Raw genomic sequence first — 16,028 nt, forward strand, 5'->3', positions numbered from 1 at the left:
TACAGACTGGAAATAATGACAGTCACTCCCTTGCAGTGCCCTGTGCCTGACAAAAGCAGACTCCTGGTTCCTAATACACATTTCTGATTGAACTCTTCTACTTTGTGGCTCGAGTTCCTATTAATTGATGACAGTTTCGTGGTGACCAAGGAGAAAGCAAGCATGCAGTCATACCTACACGAGGTATTCAAGTGTCTTCCTTTGATAGTTTTGTCTCAGAAAAAGCTATGTGGGGGTCTGTGAGGTCACATCTCCACAAGCCAGGAATCCTTCTCTGGTCCCCACAGATAAACTTGTACCTCTAAAATACAGGTTATACACAGCCAGGGTTGTATTGGAAATGGTCCTTGGCCTGTGTTAACCTCCAAAAAAGCAGGGCCAGCCATTGTTTGTATGTGTTGTTTGGCCCAGGCCACACTGCAGCAGCAGGAATAATTGAGCAGAACGGATTTTGTGTTCTGCTGTTGGACGTTGACCCTCTGAGCTCTTTAGTCCCCAGGTGAATGAGCCAGGTTGATGTGTGCCTGTCAGCCTGTTGTAATTTCCTCTGTGTACCAGTGTCTGACCTGTGTCCTAGCTGTAAGGTAAAGTGAGGCAAGAAACCAGGCTGAAGGCTCTTCACTCATGGGATGTGTTCTCTGGCTATGTTCAGTTTGTTGCCTGAATTAATTCTACCGAAATGAACACCCCTAGGAGCCAAAGTCTTGTAAAACTTGCATAAATAGGCCTTATTGATGCAACTAGTTCTTTTGGGCTTGTGATAGCATCTCTCTCAAGTACAATTCCCCTTTGGTTTGCATCTTTGGAAACTGATGGTGTTTTACAGCCCAGTGACTCAGGACCACATGTGTGGATTAATAATCTCTGAGCATCCGGATATTGCCTGTTAACCTTCTCTTTTATTGTTTGAGGACAATAGAAAATGTTACCATTCAGCAAAAATTTGCTAAATCTAGCACAACAACTGAGTGTGTCTTCTGAGACTGCTCATCTGTGAGTTACTAAAGCCTCTGAATTTTTGGTAGATGCTTTTCTGAACACTTCCTTTTCCCCTAATAAATTACTAGATATAGTTCAGAAACATTCAGCAAATGAGGTTGTTTCTTCTCTCCAGGAAGGTTGCATGTCAACTCATTAAAAATATACATATTGCCTTTGGCATGTAACTCTGTTGCATTACTGTAATTGTAATAAAAGCTGTGATTAAGGGCAGAAAAGATGGTAAAAGTTTCCTTAAATCTAATACGTCCGTTAAAACAACCCAACCTGCCAGGGATTTGTTACCACATCCAAAGCTTAGTCACAACAATGTTTTCTCTCCTCTGAAAGGAAATGAGGTTTGAAAACTTAATTAGAACAGAACTCGAAGACCAAGTGCTTCTCCCATTGACACTGAGAGTGAAAAGCTCCATTCAGTTGCTGCAGGATCAGGCCCTTGGCTGAAAGAATCAGTGAAGGAAGAATTACATTACCTATTATTGCCCCACTTCCAAATTATGTTTGTTCCTGCTTCTTATCCAAACACGTCTTTCTGTTGTTCTAACTCCATAGTTGATGATATATGGAAGCCCCAGTTGCGCAGCAAGAGGAATTGTGATGACACTGTCCAGAAAGGGAATATAATGAAGTGTCTTGTCCCAAAGAGGAAACAGCACAGAAGGAGAAGAGACAGCAGGGACTGTAAAGAAGATGGATTGTAAGGAAGGATGGGAACATACAGTGTATAAATAATAAAGGACCTATAAGAAACAAGCAAAAGAGGCTGAAGGGCCTTTGCTTACCTGGTTTAACTTCTAGCAAAGATATCTTAGGGCAGAAAAAAGCATTATAATGAACAAACAAGCATTTGGGTACTTGTGTTTATGAACTTAGAAGATCAATAGACAGAAATATTAAACATTAGTGACCCTGACTTATCTGAAACATTGTCACTCTGTTTATTCAGGCTAGCAAAACAAGGCTACCCCTATCTAGCACAGCAGTGGTGGTTCTACAAATCATGTATAGTCCTGAAGTGCTGGAATACTTTGGCACTCCAGTGCCCTGAAATTTGTAAACATTTTTTTGGTGACAGATGCCAGTAGCAGACTTACAGGGACAGTAAACCGTTCTATCTACATGGAACAGGATTTATTGTCCAGCCGTTTGACTGGCAAACTTCCTCCATTTGTTTCTGTAAAATTTCCACAAAAGCACAGACATTACATAATGGGTAAACACTGCACAGCTTTTTCAAGAGGCAGGCTCACAGGTCAGAGGTTAATGTCTGGATGACAGGGAAGATACAGATAAGCACAATAGCAAGAAAAACCTCTAACTGGCCCAAATGAGGTGGGTCCTTTGTGATCTTGAACCTGTGACTTCCCTGGAGGAATCTCCCTGTTTGTTTAACCTGGTCGGGGAGCAGGGGAGCACTGCAGCCTGGGCCAGGGGGAGGTCTGCTTTGTACTGTTGGGGCAGGTTAGGAAGGAGGGGACTCAGAAGCCTGAAACAAGGCTATCAGATTCATTTAGGCTGTCACATAAGTGAAAGCTGGAAATTAGAGATGCCGAGTTAATTTAAGCATCCAACAGAAGTTGTAAAACAAATAATTAAGATAAAACTCCAGAGTTGTGTTTCAAATTTTATCTTGTTCCAAGTGTGGAAACATTCAGATTTCATGTGGAGGGTTTAAATTTCCCTTGTTTTACAGAGGCAAAAAGGGCTATAGCAGTTTCAGACACTCCACAGGACTGTAAAGGAAGCAAGTCCCAACTGAGGTGCTGAGGCTTGTCTCCCAGCAGTAGCTGCTTCTCCCTCTCAGATGTACAGGATGACAAAATTAAATCCCTGAGGTGCCAGAGAGTAAAAGATTTTATTGTGGGATACATTTTACACAACTATAAAATACCATCTTTGAGATAAATTTACATCAGAGGCCAGTAATATATAAGCTTCCAGTTGCTATGAAAATGTAACAGAAGTTTTTACATTGACAACTCAAGTTATTTTAAAAGTTTATTTCCAGGAAGCCAACTGGAAGGTAGCATTCTGGGTTTGAATTACCCAGCCTCAGGAGTTATCATGGTTTGAGATCTGTTTCTATTCCAATTCTTTTTATTTATCAGAGAGGTTTGAAATGTGACATTGTGGTTGGTCTTCATCTGCTCACTATGAACATCATGCTGTCTGAGCAGCTGGCTTTAAACAGGAAGGGCAAATCACACCCTGCAATGACCGATGCATTTTACTGATCACAGGGGGACTCTCTCTACTAGAAACCAAAAGCAGAGGTAGATGAATGTCACTCAGAATCCACTGACTGTTCTCTTTGCTTCAGATACCAGAAAACAATGTCTTCCAGGTTTTCTATGCAGCTTTTACCCTTGCTGCTAGGACAGTCAGATATCTCATACTTTGTCTGCATTAGAATTTACAGCTGCTGATTTCTAGTGAGAGTCATGGTGTTTGTTTCCTGCCTTCTTTGAAAACTCATTTTACATTTTCACCTCAATTTCCTGACAAGTAAGATGGGAAACTTTTTGGAGTTCTTCTTCTGGGACTGAAGTGCTGTGGAAATACCCATCTAACCAAAATGCTTGGGTAAGGACAGTGCATCATGTTGTGTTCATGGAACTCAGTAGCACCTCCACCTTTTCTGCTTGTATTTTTCAGATATAAAAACCAGTGCTTAAGGTATTAGGTGAGCACTTGATAAAAATCTTCACATGAAATGGTGAAATAAGAGGTTTTGCCCCTGAAAAATATTTTTAAAAGCTATGTAATTGCACAGCTAAAATTTAGTTTACTTTTCTTTCTTGCTCTGCTTTAAATTAAAATGCAACAGAAGTTATGATGAGCGGATTTTAATTCAGCACAGAAGGCATAGTTCTTTTGATTTTTATTTTGTTTTACTGAACAAAATAAAAAGAGCTCTGCCTTCCATGCTGAATGGAACAAAACCTATCCATTGAGGCATGCACAGCCAAGAAGGATATGCACATTATGTACTCATCTAGGTTTTATTTTTCAAATGCTGAACCAGCATGTTTGAAAAAGAACCCAGTGTTCAAGACAATGGATGAGCTATTGGCCAGCATCACATAGCTGGTCAGCAGCAGAGCTCTACATAGACCTGCATCTCAGGGCAGTAAGTTGATCTACTGAACCTGCCTAGCCACTAGTTTAACCTAAAAATACATGTATGTTAGTCATGAGCAGCTTCCCCAAACCACACTGGCCAGACAGGCTGGTGCATGCAGTGCATTTTAAAATAGAGACAGAAACTGATACTGCAAAGGATTTCAGGTATTACCTTGCAATCTCACACCTACATCTTTACCATCCTACCATCATAGTAGGCAGGAGAATAAAAGCTTTCCCTACACTCTGGGCACTGGGTAACTGTGCAGATCTTTGAACCCAGACCAGAACATTTTCAAGTTGGTTTTCCAGGCTGATGGAAATCCAAGTCCTGGTAGTAAAAAGTGATTGCTTTATTTCTTCTGATGAATGTACGTTGTAGATAACTTCTGGCTACAATGCAGAAACCATTTCAAGGATGTTTTATATTTAAATATGTGTAGAATTTCAGACATGATGGATAGCCAGACAAAATTTCATGGTGAACAGAAATTACTGACATGGTGCATAAATTCCATCTACACAAACTAAACCATGTTACATCTGTGTAGCATAGTGCAGTATATCACAGGTGGGCAAAAACAGTGGAGCTCAGCTGAGGTGCTCAGCAGGTCTCCTCTCTTCCTATGTGCATTCTTTGATGCTCAGTGGGACAGAAAGAGGTCAGAAATTATACAACAGATAGTCTCTCCCTCTTCACTAACATCTGATTAATTAGGCTTCAAAAGAAGTCTGTTCTGAAATCAGACAACTCTACAGCCATCTCCTGAAAAATGTTTTTTGCCTCTCTGAATTTGCTCTGCCAGAAGGCTGCTTTGGTAGCCCAGCAGCCTGGCCCAGTGTGCAAAACCCTCTGGTCCTGCAGTGTTTCTCAGCTGCCTCTTGTGTGCTGTCACAGTTGAGTCCTATCCACTTCTGACATTTTAAGTGATGATCGTAATATGTGTTTCTGCAAAGTGTTTAAGAGCGTGTTTCCTTACCTGTGGAAACACAGTAATATTTTATCACCTGCTTCGCAGGAAAAGGCGCCAAAGAATAACAGTCTTTAATATTTTCATGTTTCCTTTGCTACTGTTTATTTTCCTGTGTGATGCCTGACTAAAATGTTTGTTTAATGTAGTCGGACAACTCACCTTACCAAGGCAGCACTTAAGCCGATGGAAAAACCTCACATCTGCTCTATTCTTTCTGTGTGAATAAACTTTTCCTTATTTCAGAGTGGGATGCTCATATTAAATTACTGGAGGAAGGCAATGACTTTTATGTATTTATAGTCCTATTTATTTATTAAAGTTAATCTGCTTCATAATTTACCCCATTTCCAAAAGAAAGAAAGATGTTTAATGAGGATTTTTATTACTTGCAAAAGCTTTTACTTTCCTGTGAAAGCCTTATGAAAATAATAGTAATAATGTGGAAATTTCTCATTTGGTCTGTTTCTGTTAATTATTCCTCTCTTTCTTCTTGGGGGGAAAACCCAACATAGAAAACTCCCATCATAAATATTACTCATAAGGCGTGAATGTTTTGATAGTGGAACTGCTGATCATTTCCATGAAATGTGAGGCACAGTTGGGATTTGGTTGGGGAAGGGGAGATTGTTTATTCACCCCTGGTGAGGCTTCATCCCCAGGGACACGATTTACACCCACAAATTTACAGTGAGTCTAATGATGTGTTGCAAATGGCATGAAAACGGAAGAGGTAACATCAACAAAGCAGAAAGGATGTTGAAAATAACTATATGCCTGTGAAGTGCTACCAGCTACAGTTGCTTTGTGTTAAACTATGCCAGACAGTTATCTGCAGATTGGCACTTTATTTTTCCTGGGCCAATACAAGCCCCCCTGAATTCAGGGGAACAACTCCCTTCTGCAGTAGGCTTGTGCCTTTTGAATGAGACCTGTCTGCTGAAACTCCCCCAAGGAATATATGAAGTAGAACTCATGGCTCTGATATAACTTGTGTTTACTGGTTAGAAATTTAGCTTGATCCATCAAACTCCTTCATCATGCAGTACCAGCAAAGCACTTAAACTCATGCTAAATCCATACCCATGGGTAAACTCTAGACATTTGTCTTGGAATAAGTTTTTTTTTTCTGAAAATGACATTTACAATGCTGGTAATTTATTTAGTACCTGTTATTTCACGTGACTGAAGTGGACACTGGTTTGGATTTAATTCCTATGATCAGCTAAAACAATATGGCAATGCACTTTAATGCTGCTCCTTGTCATGAAGATGTCCACCAGCACTCAGTAATTCTATAATGTGACAATACTGACAAGGATAAAATTCCTACAGAATCTTCATGGATCTGAGAAGAAAATGCTGGCTTTTCTTAAGCAAACACAGAGGCACAAGACATTGCTTTCTGCTTAGTGCAAATGCCAGGTCTATTTAAAGCGAGCATTAAAAGAATGCATTCTGTTTATGAAGTACAAAGTGGTATAAAGTCCACCTTTCTTATGAATCAAAGCCACTCCAGTTGTAAGAATGTTCACTTTTTTCAAAGGACAAGTGATCCAGATGTTGAATTTCATGAGGCTTCCTCAGTAAAGAATCAGCCCTAGGTCCCAGTCCAGAAGGGCACTTAAACTGACCTCCATGTAGCTACTACCAGGCCAGACCCCTGTCTGACAAAGCAGGGTAATCCCACAGAGCTCAGGCAGGAACCACAGGGAGAATGGAGATGCTGAATTGCTGCAGACAGTGTCCATCCTGGCCATTCCTTATGGACTGAGCACCACCTACAGCAGACCCTTCTGTGTCCCTCTTGCAGACACTTTCCATAACCAAAGTCTGGACGCTGGCAGAGCTCCCAGCATCACAGCCATCTGCCACAGAATGAGAGCTTAAGCTGGAGATGAATTTTTCTACCTAAGGGACAGTTCTATCATTTGAAGATGGTGGGAATTGTTCCAAAGTAACTTCAGGCAGGATTAAGCCCGTGGACATTTCAGTTTTCCATCACATATGCCACTTCATCTGCACATGCTTCATCACACAAAGTAAATGAGTGTTTTTCACACTCCCCAACAAAGCATCTATTGTTTGCAAAGCACCTGGGTATAATCGTTGAATAACATTTTATTTTTGCCTTTAGCCTCTACTCTGCTTTCTCAAACACAGCTGACTGATTTTCTTGCATAGTTCTGCTCTTCCTGCAACTGTGGTACCAAGCAGATTGGAGAAGGCCGTCCGTAACAATTGCAGCTGTTTCTGCCTCTTCATGTCCATCATGGTTATACATTAACTGCTATGTTTGCATTCTAAATTCAAGTGTAAACTTAAGCAGACCCCAAAGTCAATGTTTATATCTTGTAAACCTCTAAACATCAACATTTTATCTAATGTGTCTGTGCATGTGTGGAAGCACATGTTCCTGCATTAGTCATCCTTGATACAAAGCAGTTCCTTCTGTTTGATGTTTTAAACAATAAGTTATACGATATTTCCAAGATTGCTGTTGGCAATAATTGCCGGTAGAAAATATGTTTTCCTCATAGGAAATTACAGTGCTGTTTGGTATTATTAGTTCTTACCACTGTTTTCTGACTCCTTCAGAGGAATGACAGAGATTGCTTCCTCAAGAGCAAAGGATAAACTGGAAATGAAACTAATGTTACACTTCACTGAAGAATCTTACAGTAAGACAGGCAACTTACCAGGAAAAAATGCGATCAGATAGTAGTCTATTTCTTGAGGTAAACTTATTTTCAAAAATTCAGTCAACTATTTGCAGGCTATTTTGATACAAATGCAGCATTTAAGAGCTGTATTGCAGCATGTCAAAGTTCAGATAAACTGCACAACACATGAAAATCACAGACTCACAGGGAGGTTTGTTTTGGAAAGGACTTTAAAGATGATCCCTGCCATGGGCAGGGACACTTTCCATTAGAAAAGGCTGCTCAAAGCCCCATCCAATCTGTCCCTGAACACTTCCAGGGATGGGGCACCCACAGCTTCCCTGGGCAACCCATTCCAGTGTCTCCGCACCCTCAGAGTAATAAATGTGTTTCTAATATCTAATCTGAACTTGCTCTCTCTTGATTTAAAGCCATTCCATCTTGTCCTATTACTCCACGCCCTTGTGAGTCCCTGTCAGCTCTTGTATAGCCCCATTAGGTACTGGAAGGTGCTATAAGGTCGCCCAGAGCCTTTGCTTCTCCAGCCTGAACAGTCCCAACTCTCATGAGAGAGTCTTCGGCCATAATCATCCCATTGAAGTCAAATTATTTTATTCTTGTACCGTCTGCATGAAGTCCCTTGGAAGGACAAGAAAAACTCTGTGTGCATATCTGTAACTCAATGTTCAGCAGTAGCAATTGAGAAATAAACTGTAAAATCTGTGGAGCAGAAATGTTATTTTTCCTGATAGCCTAAGTAGCCTCTGAGATGCTGAAGCCAACTTGACTGGGACTTTTTGCACTCCCATGCAGTATAACTCTTTCTTAAATGCAAAAAAAAAGATCGAGTCAGGCACTCCGGACTCTTTCCTTTGGCTACAATTACTGGAAAAGTATCGATTTAATTTTATATTGTCCAATTTACTTTTACAGAGGCCAGGAGTGGGAATTTCAAGTTGTCAATGTGCATATTTTAAAATATTTCTGAAGCATTTTGTAATAACAGATTATTGAGAAATTATCCTGCTGTGAGGCAGATTTGCTAAGGGAGGCATCAAATAAATGTTCTGGAAGAAAGAGACTAAGAATTTGTGGAGGTTTTGTGGAAGTCTCTTGTATGACAGAAGAAAGCATCACTTCAGGCTTTTCCAGGTCAGTATGGCCAGCACCTGACAAAAGATGTCCTCAGTCTCTGCATGGTCCTTAGCCAACACAAACAGCAGTCTGATGTAATAGCAGTAATAGAAATTAAATGGCAAATGGTGAAATAGCAGATTCATTCTGTGAAAAAAACCTGACAGTAAATGATAGTTTTGTAAGGCAGAGCATCAGAAGTGTCCTGGGAAGCTGTAGTGTCAGTATGGGATAGAAAGATGTATGGAAACAAACTGTAGAGAGTGAGAGATTAATGACAGGGTAATGAGGTTGCTTGTTTTTCACAGGGCATAAGACTTGGCTATTAAAATCACTCTGCTTCCTCAAAAGAATATTTTCAAGTATGCACAGTGGTTGAAGCACTTTCAATCAGGCCAGTGTCATGGGAGCTTTGGCTTCCTTAGCCATGAAAAGGTGATTAACATTGAAACATTTAGTAAAGGATGCTTGATGATGAATTCAAGGGAAAAGACAAAAAATTCCTCTGTATATCACTGTGAGCAAATTTGTGCTCATGAATGGTGTGAAATTATGGTAGAGAAAGAAAATTCATAAGGGAGAAAAGGACTACTGGAAGGTGGTAGATGTGGGAGGTGATGTGCAGGTCATGTAAATTTCTAAAGCATGGAAAGTAAAATTTTGCAAACCTTTAAAAATCATCAAAATTATTAGTTAATTGTCTTAACAGACACAGGTGGGAGAACTGACAGAGCTGGGATATCAATATGAAGGGATCTAACACTCTTGAGAAAGAAGAGCAGGGAGAAAGGAGGAGGATGGATGTGCTTACCTTAGCATCTACATATTAAAGCCAAGAGATCTGTTGAATATTACATTCACCAGAGCATGACAGATGGATTTAAGGGACTTCTAAGAAAATTTGGAGCTATCCAAAGTGCAATATGTAATATGGTTGATGGTTGTAGCGTAGGGAATCCACAACATACACTGTTCAGCTACTACTCACAGTGCATTGCTTTACCTATATATTTATATATATAAAATATATATATCCATATGAAAATATATGTGTAATAGAGCAGAAAAAGAAATTGGCAGACAATATATGGCAGTTTGATACAGAAGATGATGCCTCATTTGAAGATGAGGCAGATTGGCTTCATATTTTCACAAAAGGGTAACACCTGTGCTAGAACAGAAATGCTTAACATATTTACAACATAAAGCTCTATTCACTCACTAATCTCCTTAAAATTCTGCCATAGTCAGTGGAGAAATAGGTAACACTTGTCTAATCTGTCTTTGTCAGTACTTAAGGATGAGATGAACCATGTACTTTCGTCTGACTTTGAAGAAAGAAAAATTAAGCTTTAAATACTCACATTTAATCAGGTGAATCCTATGACAGACATAAAATACAGTTGTTTGGACTGAACAAGAGACAAATGAAGAACATAGAAAAAGTTTTCTAGTAAAGGGCAGTAATTTAACTTACATGTCCATGGTAGATGAGGTAATATATAATGGAGTACATTGCAACAAAAGTGATTCAGTTTAGATTTTATTTAATGATATGAGCAGAATTCTAGATGGGATTTCCTATGAAAATAATAAAACTTTCATCATGTGTGCATCCTAATGACAGGACGCATAAGGACCTGCTGAAAATAACATAGAACCATTGATTCATCTTAAGAAAAAGACACCAATGGAGATCTCTTCCAGCCCTGTAATGTCATACACACTGATTAAATAGACAAGAGTAGCATTGAGAATTTCAGAACCCTTAATGAGGGACAGTTTACCTTAGAAGAACCAAGCAAAACAGGTGAACAGATGCACATAGAATGATTGAGGAAACCCAAATAAAGGTAAAGCATGCCTAATGTCCGACATTAGTTAAAAGCAAATAAGGAAGTTCATAATGTGACTGAATTCTGGTATGTTTTTAGCCTTCTCCAGTTAGCATTCTCCAGCTATTCAGGCTCAGTTGAATTAGCACTGCCATGCATTGTCCCCATAAGCAGTTTTGGTGGGGGAAGAATCTAATTCTGTGGAAACAAGCCATTCTCTTCCACTTGGCCTCAGGGTCCCAGAATAGTTTCTGGCTCCACTTTGTACACTGGTGCAGATACAGCCTACATTTGTACCTGCAAAAGCAACCAGAGTTTGGTTGTTGAAAACAGACTGTGGAAGTTTGACTTCACAATTGTCAAAACAGAAGCTGGGAAGGTGCATTTTGTGTTGGCAGAAGGGTAAAATAGCCTAGGAAAGGCTTTTTACTAAGCTGTTGATCAGTGAAGGGACAAAGGACTATCAAAACCAAGCCAATGTGGAAATGTGTGCTTTACAGCCTGGCCTTTATGGAGCAATTTAGTAGATTTTTCTATTACCAGTGAGTACTTGATGAAGATACAATGAAAGGCACTATAATTTTCCAAAGCATCAGGCCATGTTTGGGAGAGCTATACTATGCACTGGGTTTAAGAACAAACCCTTAAAGCTCTAATGTCAATGAAGGGCAAACTGATCAAGAGCTTTGCTCAGATTTCTGTGTAGGAAATGTGGAATAACTAAGTAAATTGTAGCCACTCTTCAGTTTTTTATTTCAAGTCTAGTAGAAGTGATGTTCAGTGCTTGTAATAATACACTAAACAAGAATGTTGTTTTTTTAAGAAATAGTGACAAATATTGCTGAAAAATTAGCTCAAAATTGGTTGAATATAAACACCTTCATACCGAGATATACTGTTGACTTACACAGGAAATAATAGCTGGAAATGAGGTCCAAAGTTCATCTTCCCTGGTCTCTCATTTCCAACAATAGTCAGAACAAAATTCTTTCAAGAAATAGGCAAAAATTCTGGATTAGAAAGGTCTGCCAGTTAGTAAAGGCATTGTTTTTTGAGGTAAAGGCTTAAAGACTTGAGGCATTTGTAGTTACAGTATGTAGGTCTAAATGATAGTATGTTAAGAGAATTCTAAATATTTCTTGACTTCCAATGTCTTTGTCCTCTCTTGCTAATTTCTTGGCCCTGAGAGGTTCTTACTGTAATGGGTTGATGTAAAGTTGCTTTCCTTTCACATGTTTTTCTGCTTCTTAATATTCTTTTATATTACAAAATTTGCAAAATATTTTTTAATAACTCAAGAGTTCTCTTCTGGGCCTGGTTACACATCAGGTTTGTGGCTTTTAACCAATAGTGAGCTGTCTTTCGTTAAAAGACAACGTCAAACACAAGGGAGGACAGAGACCAGCTGCAAAATATTGTTTTACTGAAGAATAAATGAATTAACTGAGTGACATTCAACCTGGAAAAATAAAGCTAATGGAATACGTAAGAATTTTTTTTTAAATATGTAAAGCATAGATTCTCTATAGATAGGGAACAGAATCAAGGGACGCAGAAGTAGTGAGTGAGTGAGCAAAGCTTAAAACTTGTTATGCTGCAGAGTCTCAGAATACCCTGCAGAAGTACTGAGAAAACCCACAGCCTGCACCACAGTTACAAGGGGATCACTGATCTCTTACAAACCTCTTCAGTTCTTTATTCATTTCTTGGTGAAAAAAAGACAGTATCTTGGTATGTATGACCTTCACAAAACAGTGTAAGGTATCTCTCCACTCTCTGTATTCATCTGCTTGAGGGCTTGGTTGATCTGAGTAGTGGCACCAGATTTGCATTTTGGAAGCATCATGAAGGCAGGGCCATGCTCTCCTTTTCCTCTGAATTTGTCCACTCTAGAAACTGTTACAGTATGTTCTTCCAAGGTTGATGCTGCTGAAACTGTACTATCTGGACCTTGAAGTAAAAATTTGGCTTTGTGTTTCTCCTTGTATCCATTGCAGAGCATAGCTCCTACTAACTTATAAAATAGAACAATATTTTCATGTGTAGGACTTAATAAATTTACACCTACAACCACAATCTTGTTGATAGAGTCAACATAATCTAAGGCCAGCAGCAGTGGGGAAATGAAGTGAGCTCGGGTAACCCTTTGTAGTCTTATGTTTGTCTGATGAACAAGCTATTAAAGAATGTGTGTGTGCATCCATTAAGTTGTCTAGATTGGGGCTATCTTCACAACCACTCATTTTTGTTGGAAAAGGAACTATTTTGATGATTTCCTGAAAACTATTAGCCAATGAAGTTGAAAAGGATTTTTTTCCTTTGTTATTGTCCCTTGTTTCATTAGTATGGCATCTCTTTCTGTCTATTCTATCACAGTAAATTCATTTCTGTAGCCCAGCAAAGAACACTGTACCATTTTTATGTAATTAATATACAGGGAAAATTACATTTATGTATAAATTATATGATTTATACATAAATAATATTTAAATAATAAAATAATACTTATGCAATTAATATACAGAGCAAACCAAACAGAATGAGCTCTAGTCACAGCACTACAACACACAGCTATTTTTAAAGTAATCTAGGGCATGTATATCTCTGAAAATTTATCAGGATCAAGTCAGAAATACATAACCTTTTGTATTTTATGGATATGTGCGCTGTGTTTAAGTAATTTTTTCAAGAGTTCTTTCCATAAAAACAGTTCCAGATCATCTCGAATTTTTTCAGGCAACATAGTGTGACGCCTCAGTTTTTAGTGTGAGTTTATGATTAATTTAGCCCTAATCTAATCTTTTGTTTGCAAATAAGCAGGCAAATCTTCTTTGGATATTCAATAATCAAGCAAGAATTTTAAAGACTTGAGGAAAAACACATATTTCTGTCCAAGTACAGGAAATCTCTGTATTGCTTCAAGAATCAAGTATAAAGTTTATCTGTCTTGAGTAAGAAATGTGTGCAATTTGCACAACTTCTCAAGTTCTAGCATAGATCTCTTGATATCCAGAGAGTCAGCAGACGAGAAATTAGTTTTGACTATTGTTCTAAAATCTTTAGGAAACAATTGTAATAATTCTAGGCATGCATTTCTTGAAAATCAGGAAGTTTTCTATTTCACTATGTGGTTTGCTTGGCTACACTGTGGCTGTATCAATGTGTTTGAAGTTTTGCTCAATAGATACAGGTATCCATCTAATGACTGGCTGCTTGAATTGGAGATTAAAGAACCCGAAGCATTGAAAAGCTTGATTGATTTCAGTCGTTATTGTTTGTGAAAACTAATAATTTAGCTGAAGGATATTAAGTCCTTGCTGTGACACTTTGGGTTAAAGAGCTACCAATGATATAAAGCACTCTATTCTTTTCTGGATCCTTGATTTGAGTCCAATCAGTGTTCCTCTATCACAAAACCCCAACAAATAAATCAAACACATTTTGGCACAGTTTGTCGTCTCTGCTTAGCAAATGTATGAGACTGAACTGACACTGATCCTTAATCACCTTTAATCCATGGAGAGGGAATGATCCTACCAGGGCAGGAAAAAGGTCACTGGCAGGATCATGGGGAGAAGCTAAGTTGGCAGTAAATTTCATAAGCCTGACCTGGGAATAAATGAGGAGCTTCATTTTCAAAGTAATCTGTATATATAAAAGATCTGCAAAAGTTACAGCATTTTAAGGTATTTATGTGTTAAAAACACTATAAATACGGTATTTGTCTGTTTAAACTTTGATTCACTTTGAAGCTCTTAGGCCTAATTGTTTATAATAGTTAATTAACACTAGCTTTTTTTTTTTTTACTAAATCTTGGTAACCTGGTTGTGAATTACAAGGTGTATCAGCAGCTTGAGATGGAATAGAACATGATAAAAACTTTGGGGTTCTACAGCTGTCACCAGGTACCTTGACCAGTTTCTGTAGGTTTGCAACCACATTTTTTTGTTTGTTTTGTTAGAAATAAACCATATGAAGGAATATTTACAAAGGCCATTATGCTGGAAAAATTCATGTTATAAGCTTCACTTTCTGTGTTTTGGATTATCCCACTGACTCATACTGACTCATCATGCATCAGTCCAGTATATGCAAAAGTACACATTTGAAGGAATGGGATTATGCCATGAAAATTGAGAACAAAGCCCACTCAAATTTGCTTTAGACTGTTAAACCAGATCAACATATTGAATAAGCAAAAAGATGTTTACAGGAAAAGCTGAAGAGCTTCTATATTTCTTTTCCTAGAAATCCTTGACTGATTCAAAGCCAAATTGTTAGGAGCCCGTTTCCTAGTTAGGAATTGAGAGTGCCGGGGCACTGGACTTTTGCTTTCCATGCAAAGGATAAGAAAAAAAAATTTTTTGTTCCTTTCTTCTAAATTCTTTTCAGGAGAGAACTGCAGTTAATGTATCCTCAGCAGGTAGGGAGATGGCTTCATAAGTCACATCCCAGCAAGACAGGATTTAGGATTTAACTCCAGCCTTGATACTGCAAACCATCCTTGCCCACTAAGGAGCTTTCAGTCCACTCTGTGTGTCTGTGACTGGAGCTGTGGAGCACTCACACTCATTTCTGTGAGAACACCCTCCCCATTTCAGGGTCTGAATATCCATGTTACCAAGAGAGCTGATGTGAGTGGTGTACATCTCACTTACACATCCCATCACAGCAGTGCTGTGGTTCTTCAGACACTGAATGTTCTCATGATTTATCACTGGGTGAAGTCCTTCCTTCAGTCCCTTCTTGCTTTTGGGAGGAAGCTCTACAAGTGTACAACTTCTCATGAAGCTCATCAGCCACACCGTACACCTTCATTTTATGGCAGGATCAGCTTATTTCAGTTGAACTAAATGTCAGTTAGGGACTGGTGGAAGACACAGGGATTTCAAACTACAGGACCGTTGTCATCCTCCAGATATTTAGCACTGTCACTTCAAACATTCCTGCTAAAAGCAAAGAGGCAGAAGTGTGTGTGTGCAGTATTAGGTCCTCCAAGCCTTTGGTATTGGCTTCACTAAGCCAATTCAGAGAAAGATTTTAAGTTCAAAAAGCACAGTTTTCTCACAGAGGCATGTTTTGACTTTGGGTACTTTCAGACTAACCTTTGGCTCTGTTTTTGAGGTTTTCTTCATCAGATAGTTGTGAAGATTTTGTTACTTGATCACTGTAAAAAGCAACGTTCAAGGTAATGGTGAGCAATAATAAGGGAATATGATGAATTTGGCTCTGTAATTTCAATTTTGATAAAGAAATATATTTTTCAAGGACTAATTGATAGACATTTCTACACAATGTTTTT

The 16,028-nt window shown here is 38.7% G+C and overlaps 1 protein-coding gene across 1 annotated transcript in view; it reads left to right on the top strand.

Annotated features, from left to right (window-relative positions):
• Positions 1 to 16,028, top strand: part of LDAH (lipid droplet associated hydrolase) — a 112,591-nt gene that overhangs the window by 73,466 nt on the left and 23,097 nt on the right. The window lies entirely within an intron of this gene.

The sequence above is a fragment of the Melozone crissalis genome, unplaced genomic scaffold (assembly GCF_028551555.1).
Source record: "Melozone crissalis strain CALT ecotype California unplaced genomic scaffold, PUWL_Pcris_2 ptg000027l_1, whole genome shotgun sequence".
NCBI lineage: Eukaryota > Metazoa > Chordata > Aves > Passeriformes > Passerellidae > Melozone > Melozone crissalis.